The 17,574-nt window shown below is 49.9% G+C and overlaps 1 long non-coding RNA gene, 1 other non-coding gene and 1 pseudogene across 2 annotated transcripts; all 3 read right to left on the bottom strand.

Annotated features, from left to right (window-relative positions):
- Positions 1–39: 39 nt before the first annotated feature.
- On the bottom strand, positions 40–957 carry LOC138775110 (uncharacterized). The gene is made up of 3 exons (XR_011360493.1): positions 660–957; positions 213–337; positions 40–115 (listed from the first exon to the last, which is right to left on the bottom strand). It is a non-coding gene; the product is annotated as an uncharacterized lncRNA (long non-coding RNA).
- A 7,512-nt stretch (positions 958–8,469) lies between these two features.
- Positions 8,470–8,680, bottom strand: LOC138775113 (U2 spliceosomal RNA; annotated as a pseudogene).
- Positions 8,681–16,616: 7,936 nt separating this feature from the next.
- LOC138775112 (U2 spliceosomal RNA) lies at positions 16,617–16,809 on the bottom strand. The gene has a single exon (XR_011360495.1). It is a non-coding gene; the product is annotated as a U2 spliceosomal RNA (small nuclear RNA).
- Positions 16,810–17,574: the final 765 nt, after the last annotated feature.

Genomic DNA, 17,574 nt, shown 5'->3' with positions numbered 1-17,574 from the left:
ATCCATGCAGGCGCAGAGATCCTGGCTCTTTCCGATCTTCTGGCAGCGTCTTTTCTTCGGCCTTGGGCGCTGATCGATACCTCCGCTGGGCCTCCTCGTTGGTCGGCATACATCTCTAAAACAGAAAAGTAATTTAAGTCAGTCAGAGATTCTTATAAAACGTTCTAGATATTTTTGTAACAGGGATCCTAGCAGCCAATGCGGTGACTTACGTCCTTCTGGAAGATGGGAGAAGGCAGGAACTTGGCGGCGTAGGCGAGCGTCTGGAGGGTCTTCATATCCATGGTCTTCAGATCGACGGCGGGTCATAGAAGATCGGGAGGCGTTGATAGAAGATCTAAAGAGAAAACAATACAGTGAATGTCAACTGTTCCTATAGCAGGAATAAGGGCAGACATATCATACATGTAACCTGGGTAGCCACCTAGGGGTCCTATGGGAAGGCGGGTGGCAGGGGGCGACCAACACCTTTAAAACACAACATTTTTATCCCTACATATGGGAATACATAGTGGTAATGATGCCATGGCTACAAGGAACCGGAGGAGTGTGACCCTGGGGATGGTGGAGGTTCCCTATGACTGGTTCCCCGGTCTCCTCCCATTAGCAGCGGCACCTGGGGCCCTCGGTCTCTGGCTCCATCCCATAAATACACTGACCGTCAGGAAAGCCCGGGCGCCGGCCATCCTCCAGTAGTCCTCAGGTGTCGCCTTCATGTCTCGCAGATGCAGGTCCAGGAAGTCCATGTCCAAAAATCGAAATCCAAAAATCGTAGTCCAAGAATCCAAAGCCAAAAAGTCGTATGCCGAGTAATCCAACCAAAAAAAATCACCAAGAGAGCGGTCCAAAGAGAGCAAAAGAGCAGCAGTCGCAGAGAAGTCTGTCTTCACCCACGGAGGAGATCCAACAGACAAGGTTGCCTAGCAACGCGTTGCTTTTATTGATGTTGCGTGTTTGTCTCCTGCAATCCTATTGTGCTGATCAGTGACCAATGGGCTTTGATGACACTGACATGTATAGCCCCCTTCACACTATGCTTCTTTCTTTTTTTTTAACTTTATGTACAATGTAATGTTACCACATACATCCCTCTAATATATAGTAGCAATCTTCCCTGTTGCCCATAGCAACCAATCACAGCTCAACTATGAAATGTTAATTAGATGAGCATTTCCAGAAAAATACTTAGGGGGAGATTCATCCAACTGGTGTAAAGTAGAATTGTCTTAGTTGCCCCTAGCAACCAATCAGATTCCACCTTTCATTCCTCACAGATTCTTTAGAAAATGAAAGGTGGAATCTGGTTGGTTGCTAGGGGCAACTAAGACAATGCCACTTTACACCAGTTTGATAAATCTCCCCCATAGTGCTTGAAAAGAGCGCCCCGTTAACAGTGACTTCCCTTTAAAGATAAACTTTAAGCCTTGATACCCTCCCTTTAAGAACAACTTATGTACTGTCCCTTTAAGAGCAACTTATGTACCATCCCTTAAGAGCGACTTTAGTACCGCCCCTTGAAGAGCGACTTTGGTGTCGTCCCTTTTAGAGTAAATGTGGTGCCGTCCCTTTGAGAGCAACATTGGTCCCCTCCGTTTAAACGGGTTATCCAGCGCTACAAAAACATGGCCACTTTTAGCTCTACTGTTGTCTCCAGTTCAGATGCGGTTTGCAATTAAGCTCCATTTACTTCAATGGAACTGAGTTTCAAAACCCCACCTAAACTGGAGACAACAGCGGGGGGGAAGTAGCCATGTTTTTGGAGCGCTGGATAACCCCTTTAAGAGCGACTTTGGTACCACCCCTTTAAGAACAACTTTGGTGCCGCCCCTTTAGGAGCGACTTTGGTGCCAGCCCTTTAGGAACGACTTTGGTCCCGCTCTTTAAGAGAAAATTTTTGGTGCAATTACTTTAAGGGTACAAACCCACTGTAACGCCTGGAGTAGTGGATCCACTGGACCGTCACCAGCGATGGCACTAACCTCACCAGGGAGCGGAGTCTAAGGGGCCGCTGGTTTTCACCAGAGCCCGCCGCAAGGCGGGATGGACTTGCTGCGGCAGGCGACCCCCAGGTCGCTACCCCTGGCTTGGTTGCTGGTGGTGGCAGGCGAGGCGTGGCAGGAGCAGTAGGCAGGAGATGGTAGTGGCAGAGGTCTGTAGTCGTGACCGCAGGAGACAGGCTGAAGACAGGAGCAAAAGAGTAACGGGGAAGCAGGAACCAGGAACAAGGACTAGGGACCGGGTAGTGGACAGGAATCAGGAACAAGGACTAGGGACCAGGTAGTGGACAGGAATCAGGAACAACAGGGAGCTGGGCCAAACGCTATGGGAAGCATGTAGAGGCTCCAACACCTGTAGTGGGGCAGGGCTGGAATTTATAGGGAGTGATTGTGCACATGGACCAATTAGGAGAGCACTGCCCCTTTAAATCTGAGACAGCCGGCGCGCGCGCGCCCTAGGAGGCGGGGACGCGCGCGCCGGCCGGCACAGCGACGGACAGGAGCGTGGAGAGGTAAGGCGCCCCCCGGGGCCGAAGTGACAGCAGCGCCGGGTCCCTGCCTACGGACACCGGCTGCTGCATGGGGCAGTGGGGAGTCGCGGCGGCGGCCCGGAGCACGGGACGCCGCTGCGGCCGTAACAGTACCCCCCCCCTTTGGCCTCCCCCTCTTTCTGGCCTGTAGGAACCTCTTGATGAGGTCTTGGTCCAGGATGTTAGCCTCGGGTTCCCAGGACCTCTCCTCAGGACCAAATCCTTTCCAGTCCACTAGGAAGGATCGTCTCCCTCTGACAGTTTTCATAGCCAGAATGTCTTTGACAATGTAAACGTCATCAGAGACGGCTTGTGGAGCAGAGAGCGAAGCCTTATCGGAGAACCGGTTGAGGACCACTGGCTTTAAGAGGGAGACATGGAAGGCGTTTGGAATCCGCATCGTAGGGGGTAGGCGGAGTTTGTAGGTGACAGGGTTGAGGCGTTTTAGCACCGAGAAAGGACCGAGGAATCGAGGACCCAACTTGTAGCTGGGAATCTTGAGTCGGACATATTTGGCCGAGAGCCAGACTTTGTCACCAGGGAGAAAATTCATGGCGGGTCTTCTTCTCTTATCCGCCTGGTCCTTCATGCGGACAGATGCCTTGAGCAGAGATTGTCGAGTCTGTTCCCAGATTGACTGCAGGTCAGATAACAACTCCTCCACGGCGGGGACCTCAGAGGATGGAGAGAGAGGCAGAGGAGGACGAGGGTTACGTCCATAGACCACATAGAAGGGTGACTTGCCTGTGGAGCTCGAGTCCAGATGATTGTAGGAAAACTCTGCCCAAGGAAGCAGACTGGACCAGTTGTCCTGGCGAGCGGAGACGAAATGTCGAAGATAATTGCCAAGGACCTGATTGACCCTCTCCACTTGCCCATTGGTCTGGGGATGATAGGCCGAAGAGAAGTCCAGCTTCACTTGGAGTAGAGAGCAGAGAGCACGCCAGAATCTGGAGACAAATTGTGAGCCTCTGTCAGAGACTATATGAAGAGGAAGACCATGGAGGCGGAAGATATGCTGAAAGAACAGCTGGGCCAGGCGAGGGGATGATGGTAATCCAGGAAGAGCCACGAAGTGGGACATCTTGGAGAAGCGGTCCGTGACAACCCAGATGACTGTGTTACCCGCAGATGGAGGTAAGTCTGTGACAAAGTCCATGCCTATATGACACCAGGGGCGGTCTGGAACTGGCAAGGGCAGAAGTAGGCCAGCAGGTCTTTGATGAGAGGACTTGTTTCTGGCACAGATGGTACAGGACGCCACAAAGTCTTTGACATCCTGGAGTAGGCTAGGCCACCAGTAGTGGCGGGAGATCAGTTGCCCGGTCTTTAGAACTCCCGGATGCCCGGCCACCATAGAGGAATGACCCCATTTCAAGATGCGTTTACGGAGTGCGGGGCGCACATAAGTCTTACCGGGAGGCAACTGCTGCAGAGTAGAAGTGGCAACTGGTACTAGGCGATCGGGAGGTATTATGTGTCGAGGAGATTCCTCTTGCCCCATAACATCGGATGCTCGGGATAACGCATCGGCCTTGATATTCTTCTCGGCTGGACGGAAATGAATGGTGAAGTTGAACCGAGAGAAGAAGAGGGACCACCTGGCCTGCCGGGGATTGAGGCGTTGAGCCGATTGGAGGTAGAGGAGGTTCTTGTGGTCCGTGTAGATGTTAACGGGATGTTTAGCCCCCTCTAGGAGATGACGCCACTCCTCCAGTGCCAGCTTAATAGCCAGGAGTTCCCGATCTCCTATAGTATAGTTCCTCTCGGCAGGGAAAAAGTCTTAGAAAAGAACCCGCAGGTTCTGGTCTTGCCTGATGTGTCCCTTTGCGAGAGGACTGCTCCGGCGCCCACAGAGGAAGCATCAACTTCAAGAGAAAACGGCTTGGAGACATCCGGGCGGACTAGAGCAGGAGCGGAGGCAAAGGCAGACTTTAGGCTATTGAAGGCATGTTCGGCCTCGGGAGGCCAGCGTCTAGGATCCGCCTTCTTCTTAGTGAGAGCCACTATGGGTGCAACCAGGGTAGAGAAGTGAGGGATGAATTGCCGATAGTAGTTGGCAAATCCAAGGAATCGTTGGATAGCTCTAAGTCCCTCAGGACGAGGCCACTGGAGAACAGCTGAGAGCTTGGCAGGATCCATCTGTAGGCCCCGGTCGGAGACAATGTATCCAAGGAATGGCAGGCTGCGCTGATGGAAAACGCACTTCTCCAGCCTGGCATACAAACGGTTGGCCCGTAGTCTCCGTAGAACCTGTCGTACATGGGACACGTGGGTCTGCTGGTCATGGGAGAAGACCAGGATGTCGTCAAGATAGACAATGACGCAGACGTAGAGGAGATCGCGGAATAAATCATTCACGAATTCCTGGAAGACCGCTGGGGCGTTGCATAGGCCGAATGGCATGACCAGATATTCGTAGTGCCCATCTCTGGTGTTGAAAGCAGTCTTCCATTCGTCTCCTTCACGAATACGGATCAGGTTATACGCTCCCCTGAGATCCAACTTGGAGAAGATCCTAGCTCCACGGAGACGGTCGAATAGTTCTGGGATTAGCGGAAGAGGATAGCGGTTCTTGACAGTCACCTTATTTAAGCCCCGGTAGTCTATGCATGGGCGGAGGGAACCGTCCTTCTTCTGCACAAAAAAAAATCCAGCGCCAGCGGGAGACGTGGATTTACGGATGAAGCCCTTCTGTAAATTCTCCCGGATGTAGGAGGACATGGCTTCCGTCTCAGGCACAGAGAGAGGGTATACTCGACCACGTGGGGGAGAAGTTCCAGGAAGAAGGTCTATAGGGCAATCATAGGACCGATGAGGCGGTAGAGAGTCTGCCTCCTTGGCCGAGAAGACATCAGAAAAGTCTTGGTATTCGTGCGGTAGACCAGACAAAGGCTTGGCATTAGCAGGTGACCTCGTAGAGCACTTGGGTTGAGGAGGTCTCAGACACCTATTAGGACAGTCCTGGCCCCAGCTGAGAACCTCCCCAGTTCTCCAGTCCAGCTTAGGGGTATGTAATTGCAGCCAAGGAAGACCCAGCAAGATGGCGGAGGAGGAGTGGCGCAAGACGTAGAAGGAGATCCTCTCCTGATGTAAGGCGCCCACCTGGAGGACTAGGGGTTCAGTCTGGCAGTGCACAACTTCGGTAAGAATCTCGCCCGTGATCGAAGAGATAGACCGGGGTTGGGCTAGCTGTATCACGGGTAGCCGCCATCTTTGGACCAACGAAGCAGAAATGAAACTGCCAGCAGCGCCAGAGTCGATGAGGGCCGTAGTCTGGAGAACTTGCCCTGAGGGTGTCTGGATGGAGACTGGCATAGTCAATCTTGGAGAGGTGGCATTCACACCTAGGGAGACCTCTCCCACTGGACCTAGGTGCGAGCGTTTCCCGGACGCTGAGGACGTTGGGGACATCTCTGCCGAAAGTGATCAGCGCCACCGCAGTATAGGCAGAGATTCAGCTCTAGTCGACGGGCCCTTTCTTCAGTCGTCAAGCGAGCTCGATCCACCTGCATAGGAACTTCTGGAGACGACTGGGGCATGGGAGCAACGGGATTTTGGAATACCGGTGCCAACCGAGGATGGCGACGGGGCAGACTCAGACGCCGTTCTTGTCGGACCTCCTCCTCTCTCTCGGAAAACCTGGTGTCGACTCTGGTAGCCAGTAGAATGAGTTCGTTCAAGGAGGTAGGAAGGTCTCGGGAAGCGAGCACATCTTTCACTCGAGTGGAAAGGCCCTTCTTGAAGGTGGCTAATAGGGCGGCCTCGTTCCAGTCCAATTCAGCTGCCAGGGTGCGGAACTGGATGGCATAGTCACCAACAGAGGAGCTCCCTTGAGAGAGGTTGAGGAGAGCTGTCTCAGCTGAAGAAGCACGGGCAGGTTCCTCAAAGACGGAGCGAAACTCGGCCAGGAAGGTTCGGAGATTGGCAGCAACAGGGTCATCTCGGTCCCACAGCGGCGTAGCCCAGGCCAGAGCTCTACCCTCCAATAGGCTGATGATGAAAGCCACTTTAGAGCGCTCGGTGGGAAACTGACTACTTAAAAGTTCAATATGCATGGTGCACTGAGCCAGGAATCCCCTGCACAACTTGGGATCGCCTCCATATTTAGTCGGGAGGGCCAGTCGAAGTCTCGAGGTGGCTGCTGGTGGTGGTGAGCGCTGGGCTGTAGCATGCTGCTGTAGGGCGGCAGTCAATTGCTGGATTTGCTGCGACTGTTGCTGGATTTGTTGAGCCTGTTGCGCAACCACTCTGGCGACGTCACGGAGATCAGGCACCTCGCCGGGATCCATGGTTGGAGCCTACTGTAACGCCTGGAGTAGTGGATCCACTGGACCGTCACCAGCGATGGCACTAACCTCACCAGGGAGCGGAGTCTAAGGGGCCGCTGGTTTTCACCAGAGCCCGCCGCAAGGCGGGATGGACTTGCTGCGGCAGGCGACCCCCAGGTCGCTACCCCTGGCTTGGTTGCTGGTGGTGGCAGGCGAGGCGTGGCAGGAGCAGTAGGCAGGAGATGGTAGTGGCAGAGGTCTGTAGTCGTGACCGCAGGAGACAGGCTGAAGACAGGAGCAAAAGAGTAACGGGGAAGCAGGAACCAGGAACAAGGACTAGGGACCGGGTAGTGGACAGGAATCAGGAACAAGGACTAGGGACCAGGTAGTGGACAGGAATCAGGAACAACAGGGAGCTGGGCCAAACGCTATGGGAAGCATGTAGAGGCTCCAACACCTGTAGTGGGGCAGGGCTGGAATTTATAGGGAGTGATTGTGCACATGGACCAATTAGGAGAGCACTGCCCCTTTAAATCTGAGACAGCCGGCGCGCGCGCGCCCTAGGAGGCGGGGACGCGCGCGCCGGCCGGCACAGCGACGGACAGGAGCGTGGAGAGGTAAGGCGCCCCCCGGGGCCGAAGTGACAGCAGCGCCGGGTCCCTGCCTACGGACACCGGCTGCTGCATGGGGCAGTGGGGAGTCGCGGCGGCGGCCCGGAGCACGGGACGCCGCTGCGGCCGTAACACCCACACACCGTATACGCAGCAGATACGCAGCAAATACGCAGCAGATTTGATGGTGCAGATTTGATGCTGTGTTCAGTTATTTAGATCTGATCTGCTGCGTATTTGCTGCGTATCGCAGCAGTAAATACGCTGCGTATACGGTGTGTGGGTCTATACCCTTAGAGCGAATTTGGCCCAAACACTTGCAGAGCCAATTTGGCACTTTCCCTTTAAGAATTACTTTGGTGCCGCCCTTTAAGAGAATATTTGTTGCGGCCGCTTTAAGTGGTCCCATCCCTTTAAGAGCAACTGTGGTCCAGTCCCTTTAAGAGAAACTTTGGTACACTCACTTTAAGAGCGACTTCGGCCCTGTACCTTTAAGAGCGGATTTGGCACTTTTTCCTTTAAGAGCTAATTTGACCCCGTCCCTTAACTAACTATGCTAAAATAACAAAAAAAAACAAAAAACTATAGTATATACTGACCACTTCAGCAGTATGCAAAAGCACAGACTGCACCCCCCCCCCCCCAAAAAAAAAATAATAATAATAAAAACAAATTCTAATTTAATGGTTTGAACAGCACCTACCTGCATTTTCCTTGCTACCTACCTACCTGGTTGGCTGCCTGGCTGCAACTACAGTGTCTGTCTGTCTGCCTGGCAGTTATATGTGACATCACAGCCTCGATGACATCATCACGGAATGTTTCTCTGTGTATGCTAGACGTAAACAACTTTTGCTCCATTCACACACGGTAAAGCCTTATGTGCACTCACCTGCCAAGGTGCTTACAACATGCAGGGTGGCATGAAAAGTCTGCTACGCACGCTGTGGGGGGGTTGTATTTTTTGTAAAGGCACTTGGGGTGCAGCTGTGCACCCTGTGTGTGTGTGGGGGGGGGGGGGGGGGGGGAGGGGGGGGTGTCTAACTTTTGGAAACGCATTCGGGAGTGCACGGAACCTGGAAACACTGCAGAACCAGGTCGATGCCTGGAGAGGACAGAGCAAGGTCTATTTCCGTCTCGCTGTTCTAAAAATCCATGTCATATATACATATACATTAATAAATATATATATATATATATATATATATATATATATATATATATATATATATATATATACACCTACTCTTAGCCAAGAGGCTATAAGGGAGCGGCTTCTGAGGGGACGCCACAAAAGCCAAATTAGACAACACATGGCATACATGTCTCAGTTACGGCAGCGGCTTTACCATGGACAACATAGATGCATTTATATTTCTCTCTGTCACTATCTATCTATCTATCTATCTATCTATCTATCTATCTATCTATCTATCTATGTGTTTATGTGTCTATCTATCTATCTATCTATCTATCTGTCTATTTATCATCTATCTATCTATCTATCTATCTATCTATGTGTTTATGTGTCTATCTATCTATCTATCTATCTATCTATCTATCTGTCTATTTATCATCTATCTATCTATATATCTATCTATCTATCTATCTATCTATGTATGTATAGATAACTACCAATTATTAAAGAGCAACTTTGTTGCCAGCCCTTTAGGAACGACTTTGGTGCTGCCCTTTAAGAGAATATTTGGTGCAGTCACTTTAAGCAGTCCTATGCCTTTAGCAGCAATTGTGGTGCACTCACTTCAAGAGCGAATTTTGCACTTTCCCTTTAAAAGCTAATTTGGCACTGTCCCTTTAGGTGCAACTATGGGGCCACCCCTTTAAGAACGCGTTCGGTGCCACCCTTTAAGAGAATATTTGGTGCAGTCCCTTAAAGGGACGGCACCACAGTCGCTCTCAAAGGGACGGCACAAAAGTCGCCCTCAAAGGGACGGGACCAAAGTCGCTCTTGAATGAACGGCACCAAAGTCGCTCTCAAAGGGACAGCACCAAAGTCGCTCTTAAAGAGATGGCACCAAAGTCGCTCTTAAAGGGACGGCACCAAATTCACTATTAAAGGGACGGTGCTAAAGTCACTTTCCAAGGCACGACACCACAGTCGCTCTTAAAGGGATGGCACCAAAGTCGCTCTTAAAGGGACTACACCACAGTCGCTCTTTTTGGTCCAGTCCCTTTAAGAACGACTTTGGTACCGTCCCTTTTAGAGCGACTTTTCCCCTTCCTGGTTTCTGCTCACTGCCCGCAGCAGCCGGGAAAACTGCAGAGCCAGCCTCTAAAGTGACAAACCCCTCAGCCAATCACTGCTCGCGGCTCTGTCCCCTCTCGGACGGGTGATCGGTTGACCGGCCTGTTACTTCAGAGTCCGGCTCTGAAGTTCCACCGGCGGCTGCGGCCAGAAGCCAGGAAGACACCAGGGAGGGGGCAGAAGCTCCGGGGAGCGTGGACAGGTACGTAGATACTTTATTCTTTTCTGTACGCGTTCATCAGCCGGCGGACGGTGATTTTAGGTCAGGACCAAAAGACACGATCAGAAGATGAGAATCTTTCTTGATGCCGAGATAATTTCCTTGATCCCCATGAATAGTGCCAAAGTCTAGAAGTAGATCTGGACTATGGGATTGAGTTCTTGTAACCCGACTTCGGCAAATAAGTCCAGCGCCGACCCACCCCAGTGACCCATGTCTGTGACTGCTGTGACTATAGTTTATCCTATATCCTTTTTTTTTTTTTTTTTTTTTTTTTTTAGTTCCAGCACCACATCTATCCAGAGGCCGTATCTGGTATTACAGCTCAGCCGCATTCAAGTGGATCAGCCAATCAGAGATCTGCCTTTAATGGGGTGTTCCCATGTCAGCTTGTTATGCCCTATCTCTAGAATAGAGGAGAGCAGGCTGATTGCTGGGACCTGCAGTGAATGAAGCTCTCACCGTGTCCTTCGCTCCATCCATTCTCTATGGGGACACCAAACACTGCTGAGTTCAGTGCTTGGAAGCGTTTAGTGGCCCTGTAGAGAATGGATGGAGCACAAGCCGCTCAGGCACGGTCAGCGCTCCATTCACTGCAGGGATGATTGCGTCTCCATTTTTAGGATTGGATCCCCAGCGATCAGCTTGTTATCCCCTATCCTATGGGTAAAGGACAACAAGCTGAGATGGGAATCCCCCTTTACGCCAGCCACACGCAACATGAAATGCCGGTCACCGCTCATAAACCTGATAGACCTCCCAGCTCCACCATATACCAGGCCCGGGACAAGGAGTTTTGGTGCCCTAGGCAGAGAAGGCAAATTGCGCCCCCCCCCCAACCCCCCCCCCAACCCCCCCCCCCCCCCCCCCCCCCAAACCCAGCGTTATCAGAATCGGCGGTCAGTTTCCCTAAAGGCCCTATTCCAAGGAACGATTGTCGGGCCATATTCGGCTGATAATCGTCCTGTGGAATAGTAGGCAACGATCAGCCAACATCGTTCATGTCGGCTGATCGTTGCGTCGTTTGTCTTTCAAGCATGTTGAAAAACAAACGACTGATTCTATCATTTTACTGCAACACATACTGTACCTGCCTTCACCACTGCAGTGGGATCCGGTGCCTTGCTAAAAAACATTTTTATCACAGGTTGAGAGTGTCAGGGAGGTGGGTCTGTGACAATGTCTGTGCACGCCCTGCTCTATGGCTGCTGCATCTTCAGGTCGTCTCCACTCCTCCAGCTGTCACTTATTCTGGAGGACGTGGCAGCTTGAAGATACAGCAGTGGCCAGAGAGCAGGGCGTGCACAGACATCGTCACAGACCCACCTCCCTGGGATAAAAATGTTTTTTAGCAAGACACGGGATCACACAGCAGCGGGGAAGGTTTGAGACAGCAACTGTATTGCTTCCCACTGTGCCAGTGCTCCCCCTGTGCCCCCATGTAGTAGACAAGCCCCCAAAGCACCCCATATAAATTGGTTTGCCAAATATGTGCCCCCATACAGTATAGGAGATCTTCTTTGTGCCTCCATTTAGGTAGGGTTTAGTAGTGGAGGTATTGTGGATAAGGGGTGTAGTAGTACAGGTATAGAGAGGTGTAGTAGTGGAGGTATAGTGGATAAGGGGTGTAGTAGTTCAGGTACAGATAAGGGGTGTAGTAGTTCAGGTATAGATAAGGGGTGTAGTAGTGGAGGTAGAGTGGATAAGGGGTGTAGTAGTTCAGGTATAGATAAGGGGTGTAGTAGTGGAGGTAGAGTGGATAAGGGGTGTAGTAGTTCAGGTATAGATAAGGGGTGTAGTAGTTCAGGTATAGATAAGGGGTGTAGTAGTACCGGTATGGATGAGTGTTGTGTCAGTACATGCAGGGAGTTGCAGTGTTGTCACAGGCTGACAGCTAACCTGTGACAACACTACAACTCCTTGCATGCACTGACAGCCTATGACATCACTACAACTCCCAGCATGTACTGGCAACCTGTGGCAACACTACAAACCTGTGGCAACACTACAAATCCCAGCATGCACTGGGATCCTGGGAGTCAGTACATGCTGGGAGTTGTAGTGTTGTCACAGGCAAGCTGTCAGTACATGCTGGGAGTTGTAGTGTTGTCACAGGCTAGCTGTCAGTACATGCTGGGAGTTGTAGTGTTGTCACAGGCAAGCTGTCAGTACATGCTGGGAGTTGTAGTGTTGTCACAGGCTGACAGCTAACCTGTGACAACACTACAACTGCCAGCAAGTACTGGGAGGGATACACACACATACACTCACTCACTCTCACACATACATGCATACATCCACTCTCACACACACATTCCCATGCAGGCACTTACATTTCATGAGGGATCTCCTTCTATCTTTCCAGCACCTGCAGCTCCTCTGTCGTCCTCCTCACCGGCACTATGCTCTCCCGCCCCTCCCCCTCCTGTCCTGCACAGACAGGAGACTGAAGCCATGAGGTGAGAGCCGGTGAGACCTACAGACTGCTGACAGGGGAGGGAGCACGACCCCAGACTGCATCCTAGTGAGAAGGACAGCTCTGTAAAAGTCTGTTCTTCTCACTAAGCAATGCAGTATACAGCCAGCAGCACCGTCCCCTCTCTGTGAGTCACCTGGCCCCTACAGCACTCCCGTCAATGCGGCCCTGGTTACAGTGCAGGGTGGGCTGGCGGGCGAGCGGGGGACAGGATGGATGGGTAAGAAAATTAATTACCCATCCAGACTGCGCCCCCTCTAGTTTTGCGCCCTAGGCCATCGCCTACCCCTGCCTACTCTTTGTCCCGGCCCTGCCATATATCCATCCATGATTATTTCAGTAGGGGTCCAGAGCGGCTAACACCCTACAGGAAGAATCACGGGGAGTGTTTGAACTTCAGTATTTTTTATGGAAAGAACAGAACCGCACATTGGGCCGACGTTCCCATCAAAAATATTGGAAACTCTGATGGATCCCATAGACACAAATGTAAATTGTTAAAGGGGCTGTACAGGATTATAAGACGTGGCGGCTTCCTTCCAGAAATAACACAACCCCAGTCTATGGGTTGCGAGCCGTATTAAAGTCAATGAGGCCAAGACAGGTGCGGCGTCGTTTTTGGGAGAGAGCAGCCATTTCTTCTAATCCTGTTCTGCCCCTTTAACAATTCCCCAAACTCTATAGGAAACATGTCAGTGTGCGAAAATGAAATAATTTTTGAGGAGAAGAAAAACGAGACGACAAATAAGATAGGGGTACAATGTAGAATTTTATTGGCAAATGTATTATGTTATTGTTATGGGATCCCTAAGCTATTGATCCAAAAGAAGGCGAAAACCTCTGGACAACGGGGGTCAATCTTTGTCGCAGGGGGAAAAATTCCTTCTTGACCCCAAACATAGGCGATCGGTCCGAGGACCCTGGATCTAAGCTGCTAAAGTATGTCACTAGCTGGGGACTAATGGTAATGTAGGGGTAGGTATGATGTAGTGTGGGGGCAGATATCATATAGGGGCAGGTGTCATGTAGGGGTAGGTTTGATGTAGTGTGGGGGCAGGTGTCATGTAGAGGCAGGTATGACATAGGGTGGGGGCAGGTATGATGGAGTGTGGGGGCAGGTATGATGTAGTGCAGGGGCAAGTATGATGGAGTCTGGGGGCAGGTATGATGTAGTGTGGAGGCAGGTGTCATGTAGGGGCAGGTATGATGGAGTGTGGGGGAAGGTGTCATGTAGGGGCAGGTATGATGTAGTGTTGGGGGAAGGTAGCATGCAGTGTATGGGTAGGTATGTAGTGCAGGTGCGGATGTCATACATTACCAGCGGATGCTTCCTAGCGTCGGCTCCTCTTCAGGATGAGTCTCTTCGGAGGGTGAGGTGGAATGACGAAATCTTCATCCATGCAGGCGCAGAGAATCCTGGCTCTTTCCGATCTTCTGGGCAGCGTCTTTTCTTCGGCCTTGGGCGCTGATCGATACCTCCGCTGGGCCTCCTCGTTGGTCGGCATACATCTCTAAAACAGAAAAGTAATTTAAGTCAGTCAGAGATTCTTATAAAACGTTCTAGATATTTTTGTAACAGGGATCCTAGTAGCCAATGCGGTGACTTACGTCCTTCTGGAAGATGGGAGAAGGCAGGAACTTGGCGGCGTAGGCGAGCGTCTGGAGGGCCTTCATATCCATGGTCTTCAGATCGACGGCGGGTCCATAGAAGATCGGGAGGCGTTGATAGAAGATCTAAAGAGGAAAACAATACAGTGAATGTCAACTTTCCTATAGCAGGAATAAGGGCAGACATATCATACATGTAACCTGGGTAGCCACCTAGGGGTCCTATGGGAAGGCGGGTGGAAGGGGGCGACCAACACCTTTAAAAAAAAAAACATTACTATCCCTACATATGGGAATACATAGTGGTAATGATGCCATGGCTACAAGGAACCGGAGGAGTGTGACCCTGGGGATGGTGGAGGTTCCCTATGACTGGTTCCCCGGTCTCCTCCCATTAGCAGCGGCACCTGGGGCCCTCGGTCTCTGGCTCCATCCCATAAATACACTGACCGGCAGGAAAGCCCGGGCGCCGGCCATCCTCCAGTAGTCCTCAGGTGTCGCCTTCATGTCTCGCAGATGCAGGTCCAGGAAGTCCATGTCCAAAAATCGAAATCCAAAAATCGTAGTCCAAGAATCCAAAGCCAAAAAGTCGTATGCCGAGTAATCCAACCAAATAAAAAAATCACCAAGAGAGCGGTCCAAAGAGATCAAAAGAGCAGCAGTCGCAGAGAAGTCTGTCTTCACCCACAGAGGAGATCCAACAGACAAGGTTGCCTAGCGACGCGTTGCTTTTATTGATGTTGCGTGTTTGTCTCCTGCAATCCTATTGGCTGATCACTGACCAATGGGCTTTGATGACACTGACATGTATAGCCCCCTTCACACTATGCTTCTTTTTTTTTTTTTTTTACTTTATGTACAATGTAATATTACCACATACATCCCTCTAATATATAGTAGCAATCTTCCCTGTTGCCCATAGCAACCAATCACAGCTCAACTATGAAATGTTAATTAGATGAGCATTTCCAGAAAAATACTTAGGGGGAGATTCATCCAACTGGTGTAAAGTAGAATTGTCTTAGTTGCCCCTAGCAACCAATCAGATTCCACCTTTCATTCCTCACAGATTCTTTAGAAAATGAAAGGTGGAATCTGGTTGGTTGCTAGGGGCAACTAAGACAATGCCACTTTACACCAGTTTGATAAATCTCCCCCATAGTGCTTGAAAAGAGCGCCCCGTTAACAGTGACTTCCCTTTAAGATAAACTTTAAGCCTTGATACCCTCCCTTTAAGAGCAACTTATGTACTGTCCCTTTAAGAGCAACTTATGTACCATCCCTTTAAGAGCGACTTTAGTACCGCCCCTTGAAGAGCGACTTTGGTGTCGTCCCTTTTAGAGTAAATGTGGTGCCGTCCCTTTGAGAGCAACATTGGTCCCCCCCCGTTTAAACGGGTTATCCAGCGCTACAAAAACATGGCCACTTTTAGCTCTACTGTTGTCTCCAGTTCAGATGCGGTTTGCAATTAAGCTCCATTTACTTCAATGGAACTGAGTTTCAAAACCCCACCTAAACTGGAGACAACAGCGGGGGGGAAGTAGCCATGTTTTTGGAGCGCTGGATAACCCCTTTAAGAGCGACTTTGGTACCACCCCTTTAAGAACAACTTTGGTGCCGCCCCTTTAGGAGCGACTTTGGTGCCAGCCCTTTAGGAACGACTTTGGTCCCGCTCTTTAAGAGAAAATTTTTGGTGCAATTACTTTAAGGGTACAAACCCACACACCGTATACGCAGCAGATACGCAACAAATACGCAGCAGATTTGATGGTGCAGATTTGATGCTGTGTTCAGTTATTTAGATCTGATCTGCTGCGTATTTGCTGCGTATCGCAGCAGTAAATACGCTGCGTATACGGTGTGTGGGTCTATACCCTTAGAGCGAATTTGGCCCAAACACTTGCAGAGCCAATTTGGCACTTTCCCTTTAAGAATTACTTTGGTGCCGCCCTTTAAGAGAATATTTGTTGCGGCCGCTTTAAGTGGTCCCATCCCTTTAAGAGCAACTGTGGTCCAGTCCCTTTAAGAGAAACTTTGGTACACTCACTTTAAGAGCGACTTCGGCCCTGTACCTTTAAGAGCGGATTTGGCACTTTTTCCTTTAAGAGCTAATTTGACCCCGTCCCTTAACTAACTATGCTAAAATAACAAAAAAAAAACAAAAACTATAGTATATACTGACCACTTCAGCAGTATGCAAAAGCACAGACTGCACCCCCCCCCCCCAAAAAAAAAATAATAATAATAAAAACAAATTCTAATTTAATGGTTTGAACAGCACCTACCTGCATTTTCCTTGCTACCTACCTACCTGGTTGGCTGCCTGGCTGCAACTACAGTGTCTGTCTGTCTGCCTGGCAGTTATATGTGACATCACAGCCTCGATGACATCATCACGGAATGTTTCTCTGTGTATGCTAGACGTAAACAACTTTTGCTCCATTCACACACGGTAAAGCCTTATGTGCACTCACCTGCCAAGGTGCTTACAACACGCAGGGTGGCATGAAAAGTCTGCTACGCACGCTGTGGGGGGGTTGTATTTTTTGGAAAGGCACTTGGGGTGCAGCTGTGCACCCTGTGTGTGTGTGTGGGGGGGGGGGGGGAGGGGGGGTGTCTAACTTTTGGAAACGCATTCGGGAGTGCACGGAACCTGGAAACACTGCAGAACCAGGTCGATGCCTGAAGAGGACAGAGCAAGGTCTATTTCCGTCTCGCTGTTCTAAAAATCCATGTCATATATACATATACATTAATAAATATATATATATATATATATATATATATATATATATATACACCTAGTCTTAGCCAAGAGGCTATAAGGGAGCGGCTTCTGAGGGGACGCCACAAAAGCCAAATCAGACAACACATGTCATACATGTCTCAGTTACGGCAGCGGCTTTACCATGGACAACATAGATGCATTTATATTTCTCTCTGTCACTGTCTATCTATCTATCTATCTATCTGTCTATTTATCATCTATCTATCTATCTATCTATGTGTTTATGTGTCTATCTATCTATCTGTCTATTTATCATCTATCTATCTATCTATCTATCTATGTGTTTATGTGTCTATCTATCTCCTATCTATCTATCTGTCTATTTATCATCGATCTATCTATCTATCTATCTATCTATCTATCTATCTATCTATCTATCTATGTATGTATAGATAACTACCAATTATTAAAGAGCAACTTTGTTGCCAGCCCTTTAGGAACGACTTTGGTGCCGCCCTTTAAGAGAATATTTGGTGCAGTCACTTTAAGCAGTCCTATGCCTTTAGCAGCAATTGTGGTGCACTCACTTCAAGAGTGACTTTGGCCCCGTACCTTTAAGAGCGATTTTGGCACTTTCCCTTTAAGAGCTAATTTGGCACTGTCACTTTAAGTGCGACTATGGTGACGCCCCTTTAAGAGCGACTTTAATGCCAATCCTTTAAGAACTACTTTGGTGCTGCCCTTTAAGAGAATATTTGGAGAAGTCACTTTAAGTCCCTTTTAAAGAAACTTTGGTACACAACACTTTCAGAGCGACTTTGGCCCCGTACCTTTACGAGCGAATTTTGCACTTTCCCTTTAAAAGCT

Source organism: Dendropsophus ebraccatus, unplaced genomic scaffold (genome assembly GCF_027789765.1).
Source record: "Dendropsophus ebraccatus isolate aDenEbr1 unplaced genomic scaffold, aDenEbr1.pat pat_scaffold_1363_ctg1, whole genome shotgun sequence".
Lineage (NCBI taxonomy): Eukaryota > Metazoa > Chordata > Amphibia > Anura > Hylidae > Dendropsophus > Dendropsophus ebraccatus.
The sequence above is the reverse complement of the archived record's forward strand: the minus strand, read 5'-3'. Positions and strand labels throughout refer to the sequence as shown.